This window comes from Callithrix jacchus, chromosome 1 (genome assembly GCF_049354715.1).
Source record: "Callithrix jacchus isolate 240 chromosome 1, calJac240_pri, whole genome shotgun sequence".
Taxonomy (NCBI): Eukaryota; Metazoa; Chordata; class Mammalia; order Primates; family Cebidae; genus Callithrix; species Callithrix jacchus.
This window is the reverse complement of record NC_133502.1, coordinates 112,090,395-112,113,049: the sequence shown is the minus strand read 5'-3', so window position 1 is coordinate 112,113,049 and position 22,655 is coordinate 112,090,395. Positions and strand designations below refer to the sequence as shown.

The 22,655-nt window shown below is 39.3% G+C and overlaps 1 protein-coding gene across 1 annotated transcript in view; it reads left to right on the top strand.

Annotated features, from left to right (window-relative positions):
* The window catches only part of PLGRKT (plasminogen receptor with a C-terminal lysine), a 281,104-nt gene that overhangs the window by 23,794 nt on the left and 234,655 nt on the right, over positions 1-22,655 (top strand). Inside the window, exon 2 of the mRNA XM_035305199.3 lies at positions 10,172-10,242. The gene's annotated coding sequence lies outside the window, so the exon portion shown is untranslated. The remainder of the gene's footprint in view (positions 1-10,171; positions 10,243-22,655) is intronic.

Genomic DNA, 22,655 nt, shown 5'->3' with positions numbered 1-22,655 from the left:
GTTTACAATAGCAAAGACCTGGAATCAACCCAAATGCCCATTGATAATAGACTGGATTGAAAAAATGTGGCACATATACACCATGGAATATTATGCAGCAATCAGAAATGATGAGTTTGTGTCGTTTGTAGGGACATGGATGAATCTGGAGAACATCATCCTCAGCAAACTGACACAAGAACAGAAAATGAAACACTGCGTATTCTCACTCATAGGCGGGTGATGAAAAATGAGAACACATGGACACAGGGAGGGGAGTACTAAACACTGGGGTCTATTGGGGGGAAAAGGGGAGGTCCAGTGGGAGGGGGAGGTGGGGAGGGATAGCCTGGGGAGAAATGCCAAATGTGGGTGAACGGGAGAAAGGAAGAAAAACACACTGCCATGTGTGTACCTATGCAACTGTCTTGCATGTTCTGCTCATGTACCCCAAAACCTAAAATGCAATAAAAAATTAAAAAAAAAAAAGAGAAAAAAAAAACCATCCAGTATGTCAATATTCAATAATCTCCCAAAACCTTTGTCTCCTGTCTCACAGCGACACTGTCAGCTTCAATAACAGGAAACCATCATCAGAGGCTTCATCCTAGAGATTGCAACTCCATGCTTTCTTTCCAGCATTGCCTCATCTCCTCCAGTTGGGTCCTCCTTCTTTATAGGTCCACCTTTTCCTTGCTCTTTGTCTTAGTTTTGGTTCCCCTGGAAGCCATACCCTAAGACATTAATACGTTATATACAAGTAGCTTATTTGAGTAGTGATCTCAGGAAATGTGGGCAAGGGAAGTGAGGGGAAGGCAATCAATGAAGGGCATGTTTTCAAGTGGGTTAGTACTGTGGATAATGGACTTAATCCCTCTGGAGAATTTTGGGTACCAGTGTAAAATTCATGCCTCTGAGTTATTCTACCAGAGTAGTAAAGGAGCTGAAGTACTTAAACCCCAATTCTTGTCAATCATTAGTTAAAGGCTGCACTTAAGGCATTATATCTCCACAAAACTATGCTCATACCTGGAGCTCCAGCTACCAGAGAAGGCCATTAAGCAAGATGGTGCAGCTGCTGGCACTTGATAAGGCTCAAGAGAAATGGGCAGGGCACCAACCATATCTGCTACACTGCTGAGATCCCAATCCAGTACACTAAGTAAGACACATGATTAAAAGTCAGGGATTACAAAATAGGAAAGAAGATCAAAGGCTGTAGAGTCAGACTGATTGATTTCAAAACCTGATTTCTTGACCTCTTTAAGCTTCGAAATTCCATAGAGGATTGTTATGGGGATTGAATAATGTAATACATGTAAAATCATCCAGTACTGTGACTGGCACATAATACATATTCCCAGAAATGCTAGTTAATAATATTAACACCTGACCCCCTCATAAAGACATAAAACTGAACAGGACCTACTTTGTTCTCTGGCCAGATTGCCCAGCAGGGACCTAGCAATTCCAGTCTCGCTAGTGGCACAGCTATTACACTGTTGTCAGTGAGCAGAACTGATGAAACAACTGGGCCTCAGTTCAAGTAGTCATCAAGACATGGCCAGATGGGGCCCTGAGTTATCATCAGTGCAGTTGTTTTAAGCTGCATGGGGCTCTAGAAAGCTCAGAAGAATAGATGGATCTTCCAACGAAGGATTAGGTTCTAGAGCAAGCCCACCTGCTGGTCCAACTTAACTTCTTCACACTATTTTCCTACCCAGCCACTCAGACAGTCTTTAATTTTTTTAATGTTTATGAGAAAAACTGAGGCAGAAAAGAACTGCTACTTATCCTTCTCAATCTCAAGTTCTAACACAGCAACATAACTGCCCTTTCAATAAGCACAGTATTTTTGGAATTCCTTAGTTCAAATGAAATTACATGGTTCACATGCTTGAGGCATTTTTTCCAAATGTTTTTCATTCCCAGTCAGTAAAGACCAGACTTTTGGAAAAACTCAAAGTTTCATGAAAGCTCAGCTATGCAGGATATAAAAGCTGGGTGGGTCCACTTTGATTTTGTTTTGTTGCTAACCATTTTTGCTTAACTGACAGCGAGAACAGATTTTTGGAGGAGAATGCAAAGGGCATGGAGAGGCCCGTGACACCACATAAAAACTCTAACAAAAGAAAACTTAGAGAAGAAAATTTACCATATTTCCAAACAGCAGAAAATATTAATTTTCAATTCTTAATATAGTATCTGAAATAAATATATAGAAACTTTATTTCAGTACAATATATTTTTCTAAATCACTGATCATGAAGACTACAGTTGAAACCCAATTTTAAGAAAACATTTAGTCACAAATATTTATAGACCTCTAATAAAAATGTTGCCTTTCCTTGAAAAACCAAACATCATATGTTCTCACTCCTAAGTGGGAGATAAGCTGTGAGGATGCAAAGGCCTAAGAATGACACAATGGACTTTGGGGACTCAGCAGGGATGGCTGGGAAGGGGGTTAGGAATGAAAGACTACAAATTGGGTTAAGTTTATACTGTTCGTGAGATGGGTGCACCAAAGTCTCACAAATCACCACTAAAGAACTTACTCATGTAACCAAACACCATCTGTTCCTCAAAAACCTATGGAAGTCAAAAATTTTTTAAATAAAATACAGGAAAGTGCTTTGTACATGTCAAAAAAATGTTGCCTTTCTTAATAAAAATAAATCCTTCTCCAAAATCATTACTGGAAGGAGAATCTCCACATGGGGAGGAATAGCTAAGTCTTAGAACCTCCTAATTTTGTCTTCCCATGGCCTGCAGGGGAGGATGCTAGTCCCCTCTTTACTATTGGCCTAAGCCCAGACAGTAGACTGGTTTGAACTCACGAACACTCCCTCATAAACTTCCTTTACTCCAATCTCTGTCACAGACTGCTTCACTGAGAACCCAATTTGTGGCAGTTACCCATGGCCAAGGTAAATATACTTTAACACCTTAACTCCCCAAGTCTAGACCCAGAAGAGTAAGAACAAGAAAAAGTCAAAGCAGCTTACTGACTGTGTGTGGAAGTGGCTTTGCTCATTTGATTGGTGGTATTAATGATCACTCCTTTACAGGAGGAAGTTTGCCTCTCTTTTTTAAGGTTTCTACTTGATAACTATATTAGAATGTAACCCAATAGATACAATATCCATAAAATTGTGGGTTGTGGGGACTATCTTAGAAATAGAGTCTAAATCAGTTAATAAACAAGAAAAGGGAAAGTGACAATATTCTTGCACAGAAACAAAAGAAGTCCTGATACATCTTACTTTGTAAAAAAATTTTTCAGAAAAAGTTAGCTATGAATCATATTTTTATATTTTATTTTAGTAATGAAATACACCATCTAAAGATTTTTATGACATAATTTTTGCAGAGAAAAACTTACAAATTTACATTATTACCTTCCAATTTGTTATTTTGTGAAACTAAAAATGATAAAAATTTGTTTTTTCTTTATAAAAAAGGGTTTCCCACTCCCAAAAACTTATTTTTAATCATTTAAAATGATAAATGATTAAAACTTATTATTTAAAAGTGATACTCTATTTTAAATCACTGAGATGATTTAAAATAAAGTATTATTGCAAAAAACCGCAGCAAAACACTTGATATAAAATTACATTAAACTCTAATCAGTTTCTTTTGGCCCAATATTTTTAGATAAAGCAAGAAATTACTTCAAGTTGCATATTGCTTTAATGTTCTTGAGATTAGCCAAACTTTTTCTTAGCACTGGAAATTTGTTATATTATTATTGCTTCAAATAAATTCATTGACAAAGAGTTATTATTGTCTCCCTAACAGAATTTTATTTCTAAGGCTATGTTTTGGTAACAGTTTTAACATTCATCTTGGATAAGTGGCTAGGAATTTGGAAATGAAAATTAGGAATGTACGTATCCTTTTCTGCCAAAGAGTGTTTTCTTTTTCCCCCAGATTAGTAGTCACAGAGTAACCATGGACTATGGTTACCAAATTGGTACCAAATTTAGATACAGTAAGGGGAACTCAGCCTTAGCTCAAATGCAGCAATTCATATTTAAATAAAATGAATATTTAGATGCTGTTCTCAAATTTAGATAAGATTATATTGTAGTGATTCTGGGGGAAATCATTAAGATCACATCTATTTGCAGTGGAATGACGATTTTTCTTTGGAGAATAATTAGTAGAACTGTTATTGCAAAGCTACCAAAGCCCTCTTATGTGATGTAATTAGACACAATAGGCACAAGAACATGAGTCAGAAATATCCCTCAGAGAGCCTGTACCTAGATCCAAAATACTGACATGCACTCTCTTACGAAGGGTTTCAGATGGATAGGGATTTTGTTTGTTTGTTTTTTTTAAAACAGGCTTCTAGGTAACAAGTTATTTCACTTCTCTCGGCCTTTTCTCATGTGAAAATAGACTAATGAACCTGAAGAGACATTTTCTGCCTGACACAGAAGGTGAAAATGAATAAATAGTTGTATTTCCTAGCACTCAGGAGGCAGGTGCAGGGCCCATAGCTCCTCCAGTTCTCTGGATCATATGCTTCAGCTTCACTAACTCTTGAGTCAGAAGTGTGTTTAACTTCATGGTAAAGGGCACTAGAGGTTTGGAGGTGGTAAGAGACCAATGCAGATTCCAGTCTATCCTCATGCATTCCATTTTGTCCATGCTTCCTGCTCTGTACTTCCTGACGACTTGTCCTATGAACTTCAGCTCCAGCAGTAGACACAGAAATGACAGCCTCACATCAACAGTATAACCAGCTCCCACAATTGCAAATGGTCAAGTCTCTACAATAAAAAATCCCTTATGTCTATTTCTCTTAGTAGTTCTACTTCTCTGAACAAACCTTGAACGATTACATTTGGGTTGTTATGTTTTTAACAGAAAGTGCTACTGTGCATATTCATGTTCATATTTTCTGGTGCACTTGTGCAATAAATTCCTCTACAATATATACCTGAGCTTACATATTGCTGGATTGCGGGATGTACAGTGTTTAAGTTTGTAAGCTAATGCCAAATCATATTCCAGGGTGGTTGTGCCAACTTATGTTCACACCAGCATTGTTCAGGAGTTTCCCCTGATCTATGTCTTTGAGAAAAATTAATATAGTTATATTTCTTTTTTAATTTTTTTTTAGAGACAGGGTCTTGCTATGTTGCTCAGGTTAGAGTCAAACTCCTAGGCTCAAGTGATTCTCCTACTTCAGCCTCCTGAGTAACTGGGACTACAGACATCCACCACTGCACTCAGCAGTAATACTTAACTTTAGTTCATCTGAGGCATATAGTATGATTACTTACTGTAATCTTAATTAATTTACCTTTATATGATCACCATGCAGTAGAGAATCTTTTCATATTTTTCTTCCTCATCCATATTTCCTCTTTTGCGAAATGACTATTCATGCCTCCCTTTTTGTGGCATTGTTTGTCATTTAAGTATTGATAAATAGAAATAGTTCTTCATGTATTCTGAAAACAAATCCTTTACTGTGATATGCAGTGGTGTACTGGAGCTGGCTTGTATAGTCTCGCCGAGAGATTTTTTGTATCTCTTCCAAACTATAGATATCGACACTGCAACCTCCGCCTCCTGGGTTTAAGTGATTCTCCTGCCTCAGCCTCTGGAGTAGCTGGGACTACAGGCATGTGCAACCAAGCCCAGTTAATTTATGTATTTTTAGTAAAGATGGGGTTTCACCACGTTGCCCAGGATGATATTGATCTCTTGACCTAGTGGTCTGCCCCCCTTGGCCTCCCAAAGTTCTGAGATTACAAGTGTGAGCCACCACACCTGGCCTATATTTTCTTTTCTTTATTATTATTATTGTTTTGAGACAGGGTCTTGCTCTGTTGTGCAGGCTGGAGTGCCGTGGTACCATCTTGGCTCACTGCTGCAACCTTCACCTTCCAGGCTCAAATGATTCTCCTGCCTTAGCCTCCCAAGTAGCTGGGACTACAGGCACATGCTACCACACCTGGCTAATTTTTGTATTTTTTTTGGCAGAGACGGGGTTTCACCATGTTGCCCAGGTTGGTCTCTAACTCTTGGGCTCAAGTGATCCACCTGCCTTGGCCTCTCGAAGTACTGGGCCTACAGGTGTGAGCCACCATGCCCAACCATATTTTTATATTTCCTAATGTTTAATTGCCCTTGCATTTCTGGTTACACTTAACTTGTTTATGATGTATTATCTATTTGAAATAAACTCCTAAACTTGTTTTATTAATATTTTATTTGATTTTGTAGCTATATTTATGATTGGTCCAAAAGGTTTCTTTGTTGTCCTTATTTGGTTTTGCTATCAAGGTTACATTAATATCATTGAGTGAGTTGTGTCATAGTCACTCTTTTTCTGTTTTCTGGAACTTTTTTTTTTCATTCTGTCGCCAGCCTATAGTGCAGTGGCACAATCTCTGCTCACTGCAACCTCCACCTCCTAGGTTCAAGCGATTCTTCTGCCTCAGCCTCCTGAGTAGCTGGGACTACAGGCACGTGCCACCATGCCCAGCTAATTTTTGTATTTTTAGTAGAGACGGGGCTTCACCATGTTGGCTAGGATGGTCTCCATCTCTTGACTTGGTGATCCGCCCGCCTCAGCCTCCCAGAGTGCTGGGATTACAGGTGTGAGCCACTGCGCCTGGTCTTCTGGAACATTTTTTAAAGATTGGAATGCCCAGCACTTTGGGAGGCCAAGGCGGGTGGGTCACTATAGGTCAGAAGTTTGAGACCAGCCTGGCCAACATGGTGAAACCCCGCCTCTACTAAAAATACAAAATTAGCGGAGCATGGTGGCGTGTGCCAGTAATCCCAGCTATCCGGGAAGGCTGAGGCAGGAGAATTGCTTGAACTCGGAAGTCAGAGTTTATGGTGAGCCAAGATCCTGCCATTGAACTCCAGCCTGGGCAAGGAGTGAAACTCCGTCTTAAAAAAAAAAAAAGGAATGATCTCTTTCTTGAAATCTTGGTGTAAGTACTTTATAAACATATGTGAACCAAATATTTTCTTTTTGGGAAGATTTAAAATATTGACTCCACTCTTTGTTAGATACAAGGCAATTCAGGTTCTCTTATGTTTTAGTAAGTTTTGCTTAATTATAGATTTCTAGGAATTTGCCCATTTCACTTAAGTTTTCAAATATTTGGCCTAAAATGATTCAGAGTAACTCAAAAAAATCTTTGCTTTGTCTGTGATTAGGTCCCTTTTAATTCTAATATTGCTTATTTGTGCCTTCTTTTTTTCCCTCAATCTCAGTAGAGATTGTTCTATTTATAAAAGAAAACTTTTAATTTTGTGGATTCTTTTTTGTATCTTTGTTTACTTTTTTCTGAACTTCTGTTTTTATTTTTATTATCTACTTCCTCCTACACTTCTTTATTTTTTCCTCCTAATTTCTTGAGTTAAAAACACAGCTCATTAATTTTTAACCTTTCTTCTTGTCTAAAACAAGCTTTCAAATTAATAAATTGTCCTTAAAGAATGACTTTAACTGTCTTACGCAACATGATAGATGGTATTTTCATTATCATTTAGCTTTATGTATTTTTACATTTTCTCCATCTTTTTTTTTCTTTGATACATGAATTACCTACAAGTGTGTTTCCATATTTTTAAATATATAAGGACTTTTACAGATAGATCTTTTGTTACTGCCTCTAAATTACTTTGTGCGTAGAGAATAAGGATTGTGTTATCATTTCTTGTGATTTGCTCTATGGTCTAATAAATGGACAATTTTTGTAATTGCACCATGATATTTGAGAAAAATAAGTTCATTTGCCAACTATTAGATACATAATTTTTATGTTTATTTAATTGTGTTATTTATTGTGCTGTTCCAATCTTCCATATTTTTAATATCTTTGCTTTGGATGGTCTATTGGTAATTGAGAGAGATATATTGAAAGTTCTCATTTCAGTATTTAGATTTGGTAATTTCTCTTTGTAATTCAATAAACATTTGTTTTATATATTTGAAACCATTTTTCTAGGTGTAAAACTTTGAATTTATTATATCTCTGACAATTGGAACCTTTGTAAAAATCAAGTATCAGAAAGCACTGGGAAACAAAAAAAAAAAAGAAAAGAAAAATAAATCAAGTACTGGCCCCTCTCTAATTCTAATGATACTTATTTTTTTAAAGTCTATTTTGTGTGATTTTTATTATACACTTTAGTTTTTTTTAGTTAGTAATAGTAGTAATTAATAGTAATTTTCCTGTTAGATCTTTCAGCCATTTTGTGTCTTAAGTTTTAGGTTTTTCTTTTTAAAGAGCATGTAGTTAGAGGTTTTTTGTTTGTTTGTTCCCCAATCTGACTGTCTTTCACTATAAAGTTTAGTCCATTTATATTTATTATAATTATTAATATATCTAGACATTTTCTACCACCCAAGTTTTAATTTTTATTTGTCCAACTTTTATTATGCTTTACCCTTTCCTTTATTGCTTTCTTCTCAGTTGATTGGGGTGGAGCTTTTGTTTGTTTTCTTTTTCCATTTTTCTCTCTTCAATTTTAGAAGTTATTTAAATTTGTATCTGAAAATTGACTATAATGACTTAGAAAAATTGCACCCATTTTTCTGAATCTGAATAAAAATTCTGCTGCAATGAATTTATATTCATGTGCTAGCAAAGACATTGAAATTGCATATAAGTCCAAATGAAAAGATGTAGAGTCCATTGCAGTCATAGTTGTTGTCTAATAAGCTCATATCTTGTGCTCCTGTTACTTAAGTAGGCATGGATTGTCACTATTACTGTATTTTCTACATTATTAAAATGAAAAAGCTTATTAAAAGACAGAAAATGCAATAGAGAAAATACGTAAGCATAAAAGGGTCACTGCATGAACATCAGACATTTAGTGCTGTGCTCACTCCTTTACTGGCTTGCTCTTGCCTAATGTAATGCAATTATTTCTTACCAACGAAAGCACACTGGCTTTCCCCCACCCAATATAAGGTCCAGAATTCCTTTATCCATCTTTAGGTGATCTTATTTCTCTTTTAGTTTAGTCACATTCATTCTTCAATAGATATCCTGTAACTGAAATAGTAGGATATAGAGTTAATTCTGTTAGCACATAAACATGCAATGAAATATTATACAGCAGTGAAAATGCAGTACTTCATGTAGCAATATTGATATATCTTACAGTATATCAATGTTAAGTAATGTTAAGTAAAAAAGATAATTTGTAGGAGAATATATAGAGTATAATTCCATTTACATAAGTCTGAAAGCACACCAGGGCAGAAGTGGGTCATGTAATTAATGTAACCTATATTCTGTTTGCCAAGCAGTGTGCCTTGGTTTACAGTTGTGTCCAACCCAAAGAAGAGGAGCTTTTTTCTAATTTGCACAGAGGCTCTGGATGGGCTGGCTATGACTTTGGGGACACGTAAAAGCATTGGTAATATTTTAATTTGTATATTTGGTGATGGGTTCATGGTTTTTATTTTGTAATTTTGTGACCCCAAATCTACCAGTTTGCTTCACTAGAGTCAGTTGTTGTTGACAATTGCTTGTATATCCATCCAAAGATATTCAGTGCTTTGCAAGCATAGATAAATGCATATTTATGCTTTTGTACAAAAAAAAGTAGAAGCATTCTATCTGATCTACAGTCCTCCACTCTACCAGCTGGGCTATTGAAGGGTGCACACAGTAGAAGCATCTAAGACATTGTATTGAAGCTTTCTTTTCCTGCTTAACAGTATATCTTAGAATTGTTCCATGGTCACAAATATAGATGTACCTCATTTATAAAATGACTGTGGCATTCCATCTATATTATGTGCCATAATTTATTTAACTTCTTTTCTATTATGATACACTTTAGTTGTGTCCCATCTTTTGCTTTTATGAACAATGCTGCAATGAGCATTCCTTTACGGGTACTTTTGCCCACATGTGTGATTATATGCGTAGGATAAATTCCTAGGAGTGAAAGCACTGGGCCAAAGAGAATGTACTTTGACACATAGAACCAGATTGTTTTTAAAAGCCTTTGACTTTTAAAACACCATTTTGTTCCCTTGTTAATACAGGGTATACTCATTTCTCTCACAGAAATGTCATACTTTGTTATTATAGTTCATTTGATAAGTTAAAAAGAATAGTCAATCACTGTGTTTGTTTTCTATTAAGAAAAGAAGATTGATCATAAATGTTATTTTAAAAATCTTCAGGGGACGAGGACTCAAGATGGCGCTGTGAGAACAACCCAGGATTGGAGCTCTTCTCGTTGAATCTGCAAACGGTGAGTCAAAGCGGCATTTCCAGACTGATCTTTGTTGCCCACAGAACGGGGAAACTCCCAAGTATAAAAAAGACACGGGACGCCAGGCAGTAGGTCTGCCTGGCGAAGCCGGCAGCCGGGGCGGTGGCGGCCGGCCCTACCCAGCAATCCCCACAGGGCGCGCTTGTCCGGGTGCCCTGTTGAACCGGCAACCTGAGACTTGAGAGGGCTGGACTTGAGACTGAACGAGACTTGGACAATAGGCCAGCCCAGGGGATTGCAGGGATTGGGATACCCAGTGGGACGAACAAAACCGCGATTTCAAACTATCCCAAGCAGACGGTCCGAGACGCTCTGTGGAGGAGGGGCGTCCACCACTACCGAGGCAACCCACCCCAACTGAGATACACGCCCACTGCTGACGCAGCCAGCCATTGCCGAGGCAACCCGCCCCAACTGAGATACACGCCCACTGCTGACGCAGCCAGCCGTTGCCGAGGCAACCCGTCCCTACTGAGATACACGCCCACTGCTGACGCAGCCTGCCGTTGCTGAGGCAACACGCTACAATGAAGAGACTCCGCCGCAGGGCGTGGCGGAGACCACAGCAGAGCCGGCAGGAACAGCGCGAATCACACAACAGCAGGGCGGAGCCTCGGCAGCCAAACAGTGGCTAGTCTGCCTTCTAGCTGGGCAGGACACCTGATCGGACATCCAAAAATAAAGCCCAAACCCCTCAACACAGAGCATTTGAGAAAAAAAAAAAAAAAGGGTTTTTTAATGAGCTCTGTTGTAGCAGAATCAAACATAGCAGCCTAACAGCCCTGAATGAACAACAGATTGCACAGCTCAGCAATTAAACCCCTATAAAGTACAAACTGTCTCCTCAAGCAGCTCCCTCACCCCTCTATATCCAAAAGACTGACATTAGGCAGGCATCATCCTGGGACAAAGAGAGCAGAAAAAGAAACTGGTAGCATCCCTCGCTGTGCCACAGCTACTAGAGGTGCACCCCAGACAAGCAGGGTCTGGAGCGGACCTCAGCAGTCGTACAGCGAAGGGGCTAGACTGGTAGAAGGAAAACCAAGCAACAGAAATACTTCATCATCAACATTCTGGGTGTCCACTCAGAGACCCAAACAAAAAGTCAGCAACTACGCAGACGACCAGCGGACAAATCCACAAAGATGGGAAGAAACCAGCGCAAAAAGGAGGAAAACACCCAAAACCAGAACACCTCGCCTCCTAGAAAGGACCAAAACTCCTCACCAGCAAGGGAGCAAAGCTGGACGGAGAATGACTGTGACGAAATGACGGAATTAGACTTCAGAAGATGGATAATGAGAAACTTTTGTGAGCTAAAAGATCATGTATTAAATCAATGCAAAGAAAATAAGAACCTTGAAAAAAGATTTGAAAAAAGATTCGAGGAAATGATAACAAGAATGGATACCTTAGAGAGGAATATGAATGAATTAAAGGAGCTGAAAAACACAATACGAGAACTTCGCGAAGCAAACGCAAGTTTCAATAGCCGAATTGACCAAGCAAAAGAAAGACTATCTGAAGTCGAAGACCAACTCAATGAAATAAAACGAGAAACCAAGATCAGAGAAAAAAGCGCAAAAAGGAATGAACAAAGTCTCCAAGAAATGTGGGACTATGTGAAAAGACCTAACCTACGTTTGATAGGTGTACCAGAAGGGGACGAAGAGAATGAATCCAAGCTGGAAAATACTCTTCAGGACATCATCCAGGAAAATTTCCCCCACCTAGCAAGACAAGCCAACACTCAATGCAGGAAATACAGAGAACACCACAGAGATATTCCGCAAGAAGAGCAACCCCAAGGCACATAATCGTCAGATTCAACAGGGTTGAAATAAAGGAGAGAATACTAAGGGCAGCCAGAGAGAAAGGTTGGGTCACCCACAAAGGGAAGCCCATCAGACTCACAGCAGATCTCTCGGCAGAAACACTACAAGCCAGAAGAGAGTGGGGGCCAATATTCAACATTCTTAAAGAAAAGAACTTTCAACCCAGAATTTCATATCCAGCCAAACTGAGCTTCAGAAGTGAAGGAAGAATAAAATCCTTTGTGAACAAGCAAGTACTCAGAGATTTTGTCACCACCAGGCCTGCTTTACAAGAGCTCCTAAAAGAGGCACTACACATAGAAAGGATCAATCAGTTCCAGCCATTCCAAAATCACACTGAATGCTAAAGAGCTTCAACATAATGAAGAATCTACAACAACTAACAGGCAAAACAGCCACTTAGCATCAAAATGGCAGTATCAAATTCACACATAACAATATTAACCCTAAATGTAAATGGACTAAATGCACCAATCAAAAGACACAGACTGGCAAATTGGATAAAAATCCAAAACCCATCAGTGTGCTGTATCCAGGAAACCCATCTCACATGCAAGGATACACAAAGGCTCAAAATAAAGGGATGGAGGAAGATTTACCAAGCTAATGGAAAGCAAAAAAAAGCAGGAGTTGCAATTCTCATCTCTGATAAAATAGACTTTAAAGCAACAAAGATCAAAAGAGACAAAGAAGGCTATTACATAATGGTAAAAGGATCGATACAACAAGAAGAGCTAACGATCCTAAACATATATGGACCCAACACAGGAGCACCCAGATACATAAGGCAAGTTCTTAATGACTTACAAAAGGACTTAGACTCCCACACAATAATAGTGGGAGACTTTAACACTCCACTGTCAATACTAGACAGATCAACCAGACAGAAAATCAACAAGGATATCCAGAGCTTGAACTCAGACCTGGAGCAAGCAAACCTGGTGGACATTTACAGAACTCTCCACCCCAAATCCACAGAATACACATTCTTTTCAGCACCACATCACACCTACTCTAAAATTGACCACATAATTGGAAGTAAAGCACTGCTCAACAAATGCAAAACAACTGAAATCATAACAAACAGCCTCTCAGACCATAGTGCAATCAAGTTAGAACTCAGAATTCAGAAACCAACCCAGAATTGCACAGCTTCATGGAAACTGAACAACTGGCTCTTGAATGTTGACTGGGTAAACAACGAAATGAAGGCAGAAATAAAGAACTTCTTCAAAACCAATGAGAACGAAGACACAACGTGCCAGAATCTCTGGGACACATTTAAAGCAGTCTCTAGAGGAAAGTATATAGCAATAAGTGCCCATATGAGGAGAATGGAGAGATCCAAAATTGACACCCTATCATCAAAATTGAAAGAGCTAGAGGAGCAAGATCAAAAAAACTCAAAACCCAGCAGAAGACAAGAAATTACTAAGATCAGAGCTGAGCTGAAGGAGATTGAGACACGAAAAACCCTTCAAAAAATCAATAAATCCAAGAGCTGGTTTTTTGAAAAGATCAACAAAATAGACAGACCACTAGCCAGATTGATTAAAAAAAAGAGAGAGAACAACCAAATAGATGCAATAAAAAATGATAAAGGGGAAATCACCACAGATTCCACAGAAATTCAAACCATCATCAGAGAATATTACAAACAACTATATGCGCATAAACTAGTAAACCTGGAAGAAATGGATAAATTCCCGGACTCCTGTGTCCTCCCAAGCCTAAACCAGGAGGAAGCTGAAACTATGAATAGACCAATAACAAGGTCTGAAGTCGAGGCAGCAATTAAGAGCCTACCTCACAAAAAAAGCCCAGGTCCAGACGGGTTCACAGCCGAATTCTACCAGACACACAAGGAGGAGCTGGTACCATTCCTTCTAAAACTATTTCAAACAATCCAAAAAGAGGGAATCCTTCCCAAATCATTTTATGAGACCAATGTCATCCTGATACCAAAACCTGGCAGAGACCCAACGAGAAAAGAAAACTTCAGGCCAATATCCATGATGAACATAGATGCAAAAATCTTCAATAAAATATTGGCAAGCCGATTGCAACAGCAAATCAAAAAACTTATTCATCATGATCAAGTAGGATTCATCCCGGGGATGCAAGGCTGGTTCAACATACGCAAGTCTATCAACGTAATTCACCACATAAACAGAACCAAAAACAAAAACCACATGATTATCTCAATTGAAGCAGAGAAGGCATTTGACAAAATTCAACAGCCCTTTATGCTAAAAACCCTCAATAAACTCGGTATCGATGGAACGTATCTCAAAGTAATAAAAGCTATTTATGACAAACCAACAACCAATATCATACTGAATGGGCAAAAACTGGAAGCATTCCCTTTGAAATCTGGCACTAGACAAGGATGCCCTCTCTCACCACTCCTATTCAATATAGTACTGGAAGTTCTAGCCAGAGCAATCAGGCAAGAAAAAGAAATAAAGGGTATTCAAATAGGAAAGGTGGAAGCCAAATTGTCTCTATTTGCAGACGACATGATAGTATACCTAGAAGACCCCATCGCCTCAGCCCAAAAACTCCTGAAACTGATAAGCAACTTCAGCAAAGTCTCAGGATATAAAATCAATGTGCAAAAATCACAAGCATTCGTCTACACCAATAACAGACTTAAAGAAAGCCAAATCAAGAGCGAACTGCCATTCGCAATTGCTACAAAAAGAATAAAATACCTTGGAAAACAACTCACAAGGAACGTAAGGGACCTCTTCAAGGAGAACTACAAACCACTGCTCAACGAAATCAGAGAGGACACAAACAGATGGAGAAACATTCCATGTTCATGGTTAGGAAGAATTAATATCGTGAAAATGGCTATACTGCCCAAAGTAATTTACAGAATCAATGCTATCCCCATCAAGCTACCATTGACTTTCTTCACAGAACTGGAAAAAACCACCATGAACTTCATATGGAACCAAAAGAGAGCCCGCATAGCCAAGTCAATTCTAAGCAAAAAGAACACAGCAGGGGGCATCACACTACCAGATTTCAAACTATACTACAAGGCTACAGTAATCAAAACAGCATGGTACTGGTACCAAAACAGAGATATAGACCAATGGAACAAAACAGAGGCACCGGAGGCAACACAACATACATACAACTATACAGTCTTTGATAAACCTGACAAAAACAAGCAATGGGGCAAGGATTCCATGTTTAACAAATGGTGTTGGGAAAACTGGCTAGCCATGTGCAGAAAGCAGAAACTGGACCCCTTCCTGACACCTTACACTAAAATTAACTCCAGATGGATTAAAGACTTAAACATAAGACCTGGCACCATAAAAACCCTAGAAGGAAATCTAGGCAAAACTATCCAGGACATAGGAGTAGGCAAGGACTTCATGAACAAAACACCAAAAGCATTGGCAACAAAAGCCAAAATAGACAAATGGGACCTAATCAAACTCCACAGCTTCTGCACGGCAAAAGAAACAGTCACTAGAGTGGATCGGCAACCAACAGAATGGGAAAAAATTTTCGCAGTCTACCCATCTGACAAAGGGCTGATATCCAGAATTTACAAAGAACTCAAGCAGATTTACAGGAAAAAAACAAACAAGCACATTCAAAAGTGGGCAAAGGATATGAACAGATACTTTACGAAAGAAGACATATATGAGGCCAACAATCATATGAAAAAATGCTCATCGTCACTGGTCATCAGAGAGATGCAAATCAAAACCACATTGAGATACCATCTCACGCCAGTTAGAATGGCGATCATTAAAAAATCTGGAGACAACAGATGCTGGAGAGGATGTGGAGAAAAAGGAACACTTTTACACTGTTGGTGGGAGTGTAAATTAGTTCAACCATTGTGGAAGACAGTGTGGCGATTCCTCAAGGCCTTAGAAATAGAAATTCCATTTGACCCAGCAATCCCATTACTGGGTATATATCCAAAAGACTATAAATCGTTCTACTATAAGGACACATGTACACGAATGTTTATTGCAGCACTGTTTACAATAGCAAAGACCTGGAATCAACCCAAATGCCCATTGATAATAGACTGGATTGGAAAAATGTGGCACATATACACCATGGAATATTATGCAGCAATCAGAAATGATGAGTTCGTGTCGTTTGTAGGGACATGGATGAATCTGGAGAACATCATCCTCAGCAAACTGACACAAGAACAGAAAATGAAACACCGCATATTCTCACTCATAGGTGGGTGATGAAAAATGAGAACACATGGACACAGAAAGGGGAGTACTAAACACTGGGGTCTATTGGGGGGAAAAGGGGAGGGCCAGTGGGAGGGGGAGGTGGGGAGGGATAGTCTGGGGAGAAATGCCAAATGTGGGTGAAGGGGAAAAGAAAAGCAAAGCACACTGCCATGTGTGTACCTACGCAACTGTCTCGCATGCTCTGCTCATGTACCCCAAAACCTATAATCAAATAAAAAAAAAAAAAAAAGAAAATGAGAAACACAAAAAAATAAAAAATAAAAATCTTCAGGGGTTCAAAGGAGGGAAAAACATCTGCTTGGGAATGAGGGGCAGAGAAATTCTCAGAAGAAGTAGCCCTTAAGCAGGTCCTGTAATAATAGGTAGAACTATGACCGTTGAGATGGAGGCAGTTGGTAGAGTGTTCAAGGCAGAGAGTGTAGTATGTAAGGGCACAGAGGATAGGAAATTGTTTTATAAGTAGCCTAGTTTGTCTAAAGAAGTGTGAGCACGTCCTGAGTAGTGACAAGAAATGTGCTAGGAATCAAAATCTACCTAGTAGGCAACAAGGAATCACTTAAGTAGGGGCTTCTAGCCTTGATTGACTATTACAACTGGAAGGTTAAAAGTATATATATTGATGTTAAGCCCCTTCCCAAACAGATTATATTAGAGTCTCCAGTAGGAGCTTTCTCCCAGTACTCTGGGAGGCCACGGTGGGTGGATCACTTAAGGTCAGGAGTTCGAGACCAGCCTGGCCAACATGGTGAAACATCGTCTGTACTAAAAATACAAAAATTAGCCAGGCGTAGTGTGGGCGCCTGTAGTCTCAGCTACTTGGGAGGCTGAGGGTGGAGAATTTGAATTTGGGAGACAGAGGCTGCAGTGAGCTAGGACACTGAATATTAACTATATATATATATATATTTCAGGGGGTACAATCATTTACCTGGTGGTTGTAATTCACAGTGAAAACTGCTTACACATCAGTGATTTGAGGCAGAGGTTGCCCGACTGCCCCAGAATTCCCCTAGATAAGATGGTTCTCAGAGCTTGGTGAAGCATCATCATCTTGACACTAGGTGGAGCCATGGACTGTGCTTAGGTGAAAAACTGCTGCTCCAAAGAAATAGAGGTAGAATTTGAAGAGGGAAGGAGAGTTAGAAAGCAGATGCTCTGGTCTCTCATTTATGTTTACTTTTTAATTTCTCTTTTGTGTGTGAAAAATTTTCTACTTTTCTTTCTTTCTCTCTTCCTTTCTTACTCTTTTTCTCCTTCTTTCTTTCTTTCTTTTCTTCTCTCTCCTTCTTCTCTCTTTACCTCTTTTCCTCCCTCTCCCCTCCCCTGTTTTTGAGATGGACTGTCTTTCACTCTTGTTGTCCAGGCTGGAGTGCAATGGTGCAATCTTGGCTCACTACAACCTCTGCCTCCCGGGTTCAAGCCATTCTCCTGCCTCAGTCTCTCGAGTAACTGGGATTACAGGCACCTACCACCACAGCTGCTAATTTTGTATTTTTAGTAGAGATGAGATTTCATCATGTTTGTCTCACACTCCTGACCTCAGGCGATCCACGCGCCTTGGCCTCCCAGAGTGTTGGGATTATAGGTGTGAGCCACTGGCCTGGCCATTTTCTACTTTTCAAATAAGCTATATATTTATATAGTTCTAAGTTTATAAAGTAAAAGTGCTGTAAGTCTGTGCAGTGGATATTCTCTCTATGTGCCTTCAGATCTGCTCTCCACCCTGCCTTGAGCCCCAAGAGGCTCATCTCTAAGCAGGGCCAGAGATCCAAGTGCAGGAGGAGAATGGGGTGAAGGTTCCCCCAGCATCTTTCCTACTGGGCTATGGATCAACAGTTACTAGTTCGTCTGGGAAAGGGCTATGGCTTCTGTCCTGTAGCCCTTTCTATACCTATAGCTCTCTCTCTGGATTCATACAACCACTTATTCCCCCACTTCATCCTTAGGACTTAGGTATGATAATGATTGCCCTCTGTAGGTTGTCCACTAGCAAGTGTCAGCATCCTTTGTTGGGTGCCTTAGCCTTGTCCACAACTTTGTAAATAATTCTGTCACTGAACTCTCCTAGATGATACCTTTTGAATATGACATGTATTTCCTGCTGAGATCCTAACTGGTACAGTCTTCTTCCTCACTTCTTTGTCCCATGCCAACTCAGTTCTCCTCCTGAAGCAACCAATTTTAGAGGTTTCCTATATTTGTGCAATATGAGCACAAAGAAATATATCTATTCCTTTTATCAATATTTATGTAAATTATAGTATATGTCCTGTTCTGCACTGTAGTTGTTTTTTATCCCACATGATAATATATCCTAGAGATCATTCTATAATACGTAGGGCTCTTTCTTACTACCTTTTTTTTTCTAGGTTTAGAGCCGAAATTTAATAGGTGAAAAAAAGAGAATAGCTCTGTGCTGCATACAGGGGTCCTGGAAAGATGGGTTGCCAATTTGCAGTTTGGATACAGAGGCTTTTATAAGAAACTGATAGGGAGCTGGGCATCTCATTTGCATAAGGTGTGCATTTCTGGTAGTTTCACCCCATCCTCCTAGTGTACATGTGGGCTGTTAGCTTGAGTTACTCCATGTTGCTTTGTTTCCCTTACTACACATGTGCCAGGGGACAGAATTTTCCATTACAGGCATGTCTGGGCTAATCTCCTGTGTACTCTTTCTTATCTGTGGGACTGTGGGTATGTCTTACACAACCCTTCTTATCTCTTGGGCAAGTTCCCTTATATGTGCCTGCAACTTGATTTTTCAGGCTCTTCTCTTGTTGGAAAGAATTTAACCTTATTACTATTTATGGCTGCAGTATATTCCATTTTATAGGTGTAGAACTTTTAGCCAGCCTCCTATCAACAGACATTTAGGTTGTTTCCAGTCACTTACTGTTACAAATGTTGCTCTAAGGAATAACCTTGTATGTAGGTTATTTCTCCTTATTTTATGAGGAAAATGAAACAGAAAGAGATTAAGTTGTCTAAAGTCAGTCACTGGCAGAGTCTATGTCATTGTAGTCATCAGTTAGTAATGTGAGGCTTGACTGACCTGGACAGTCTTCATTATGAGACTGGAGTGATCTGAATCTTGCTGAGGGACCCCCACAAAATTTATTGCATTTCTCCTCTTCTTAAATTTTCACACTTACACGTTTATTTCCAAGCATTATGGTTACAAGCATGGATTGTATAGCTACAATGCTAGGTTGTATTTTCTGCTCTATTACTTATTAGCTGTGTGACTTGCACAAGTCATAGCCTTTCAATGCCTCGGTTTCCTCATATGTAAAATAGTTCCTCATAGTGTTGCTGAGGGCATTAAGTGCCTGGCATATGTTAAGAGCCATGTAAGCACTGACTCTTATTAGTAGTGCTCTTGTCATTCTTTTGGCTTGTGGCTGTGCCCCCTTATTAACATTAAAACACAGCATGAGAGTTATCTCCTATTTCATCAGTAGTTTATCTTTTATGTAAGTAAGATTATCAGACCACTTCTCGATAGGAAATTAGGGCTGATAATTAGGGATATGTGATATCCCGGGATATGTGAAATGGGGCCTAAATGAGAAGGGCGTTTCTGAGGATAACTTTACCCACTTCGCAATTTTATTCTGATATTGGTGTTCATATGTACTTAAAACAGTGAGACTCAAAAATCTCTCTGCCTGCTAGACATCCTCCCCAGATGACCTACAATTCCTGAACTGAATTCACTGTCCATAACCCCTCCACCATTCACCATCCTTTACCAACAAAACCAAACCCCATCTTCCTCTCACAAGCCCACGTAACAAATCAATTAACACATCTCAGAATCATCCTTGACTAATCTTCTCCATATCATTCACATCAAACTTGTTATCAAGCCCTGTAAATTATTTCTTCTTAATAGTTTTTAACTTCATTCCTATCCCCTTTTCTCTATCTCCTTCAAGACTGCCTTAAATCAAACTGCTATATTTCTGTGGGCCATTGCAGAACTTTGGTTATTTTCTCACTCTCTTCCCTCCCCTCCCTCTCCTCCTCTCTTTGCTTTGCAAATGTGTATGGAGTGGCTATTATTTATCAGGCCTGAGCTGGCACAGGGATGCAAAAGTGAGTAAGACAGAGCCATCCTAAAACCAAGGGCAACCTTAATGTAATCCTAATCTTCAATTAATGAAATTGTTACTCCAAAGAGAGTCAGGTATTAAACATACAGTTATACAAATAATTAATTCAGATAACAGGAATCTTTTTTTCTGCTACAGGCTCTCTCTAAAACAAGAGATTATTAGCCCAGGCTTTATGTTTGGGTGGTAAAGGTTTCCTAGTCTCAGAAATGCATCACGACCTTTGCTTTAGAAAGTCTCTGTAATGGTAAGAACTGGAGTTTGGAGGGAAAGAGGAAAAAAAGTGGCCTGACCCTAAGGAACAGGAGAATGCCTGAGACTGTCATAAATAGGGAATTGGGGGAACAGGTTTGCAGTAGGTTCTATATGGCTTTGGGATGTGATCACACTCTTGCATAGTTTTCCAAAGACTATAACACTTGCAGTGGGAGAGGCATAGGTAGATGCCTGTGGTGGCCTGGCCTGAGTGCTCTGGTCCCCAAAGCAGTGGCAAGAATTCCTTGTGGAGGACCTGTGGTCAAAAGAGAGAACTTTGTGGGAGCATCTCTGCAGTCTGCCAGGGGCAGTAGGGCCTACCAAATTCCAAAGGACTAGCCAATGACCTGAGGGACCAAAGACCAGGACCTCCTCCTTTTTCATGGGGCTGTATAAGCCTTATGGCCCTAGTTGGCCTGCCACTGGGTAAGTGTGGTGGGGGTAGTAATTGCAGTTACCTCTGTGTAAGACAAAAAATGCTGGCTTCACATGAACCTTATTCCATAAGCTATTTATATATGGCTAGTTAATTTCTATTGTTTTCTTTTTAAAATAAAATAAACCAAAAGGAGTTTTTTTTTTCAGTCACAAATTAATGTGGGGGATGATGTTGGATTTCTGTTCTAGCTCTCCTATCCCAAGGTTTTATGTTGTCTCATCCTGAGAACAGAATTATTAATACAATGACTTAAGGGTTTCTTTCTTTGCTTTAATCATGTTGATTGCACTCCTAGCAAAGACAATGAAAGTTGATGAGATCTATCTACCTCACCAAGTGTCAGAGTTTATATAATTTGCACTAATTTCTGTAAACTCTTCCTGTAGATGAAACATGCAGTTAGCAGTAAAGTTAAGGCAAGAAATACTGTATCAAGATCACATGACCAACCTGTCTTTGTTTGAGGCAGATCATGCGAAATTAATACTAAGATGACTTTCTCATCTGTGACTGGTGACAGTGGAAGGAGGAGGAAGGAAACTTTTCACCCTAAGAGACTCTTTATGCTAAATGAACAGGAAAACTCTCAGTCCTTCCTTTAGTAATATGAACAGAATCTTACTTGCCACCAGGCCCCTCCGGATGGGGAGTGAACAAGGCTTCACTGGTAAACAGCCAGCTTCTTCCATGGACCTACGGGAGATGTTAGAGAATATGCTTTATTGAATGTGGCATTTAATTACTGAAGTGGGTATATTGAGGGAGGAGTGTGAATAGGAGGAATCAATGTAATTTTTCAACTGGAGAAATAGATTGCTGGATGAGACAGTCAAGTAAATTAGAGGTATGGACTCTGGAGACCGAATGCTAAGCTCCTAGCCTGGCTTTGCTGCTTACAAGCCCTATGACTTTGGGCAAATTACTCTCTGTGCCTTATATGTAAACTGGAGACAATAATGGCATCTAGCTCATAGGAGGATTATGTTATAAAGATTAAGCACATAGCATAGTGCCTGACGACACATGGTAAGAACTTTATAAAAAGTGTTCGCTGTTGTTGCTGTTATTTTTTACATGCCAAGGCATACATATTGACTCAAACTTTGATATTTAAATCAGGCTTCAGATCTCAGCTTTAAAGCAATTCCATGCCACATGGTAATAAATTCATGCCTATTACATGGTTATCAGAAAGAATTAATTAGATCACTGCAGATTTCTTCTCAGAACGAGGTGAAGAGGTTAAGAAAGAGGAGCTATGTAAGAAGGAAAATGTTGTAGACAGCCAGAAGAAATAAATGTCTTATAACTGGTATTGTAATAAATTTTCCAGCCGATCTTTTTTTAAAAAAAAAATGACACTGAATTACTTGACGAATAATGTTCTGGGGTTTCTCTAACTTCCCCAGGTGGATTGGTGTGGGTGTGTGTTTACCATATCTGAGAAAGTGTTTTCAGCTTTCCTCCACGATGTAGAAACAGCAAACAAGTGCATCAAAAC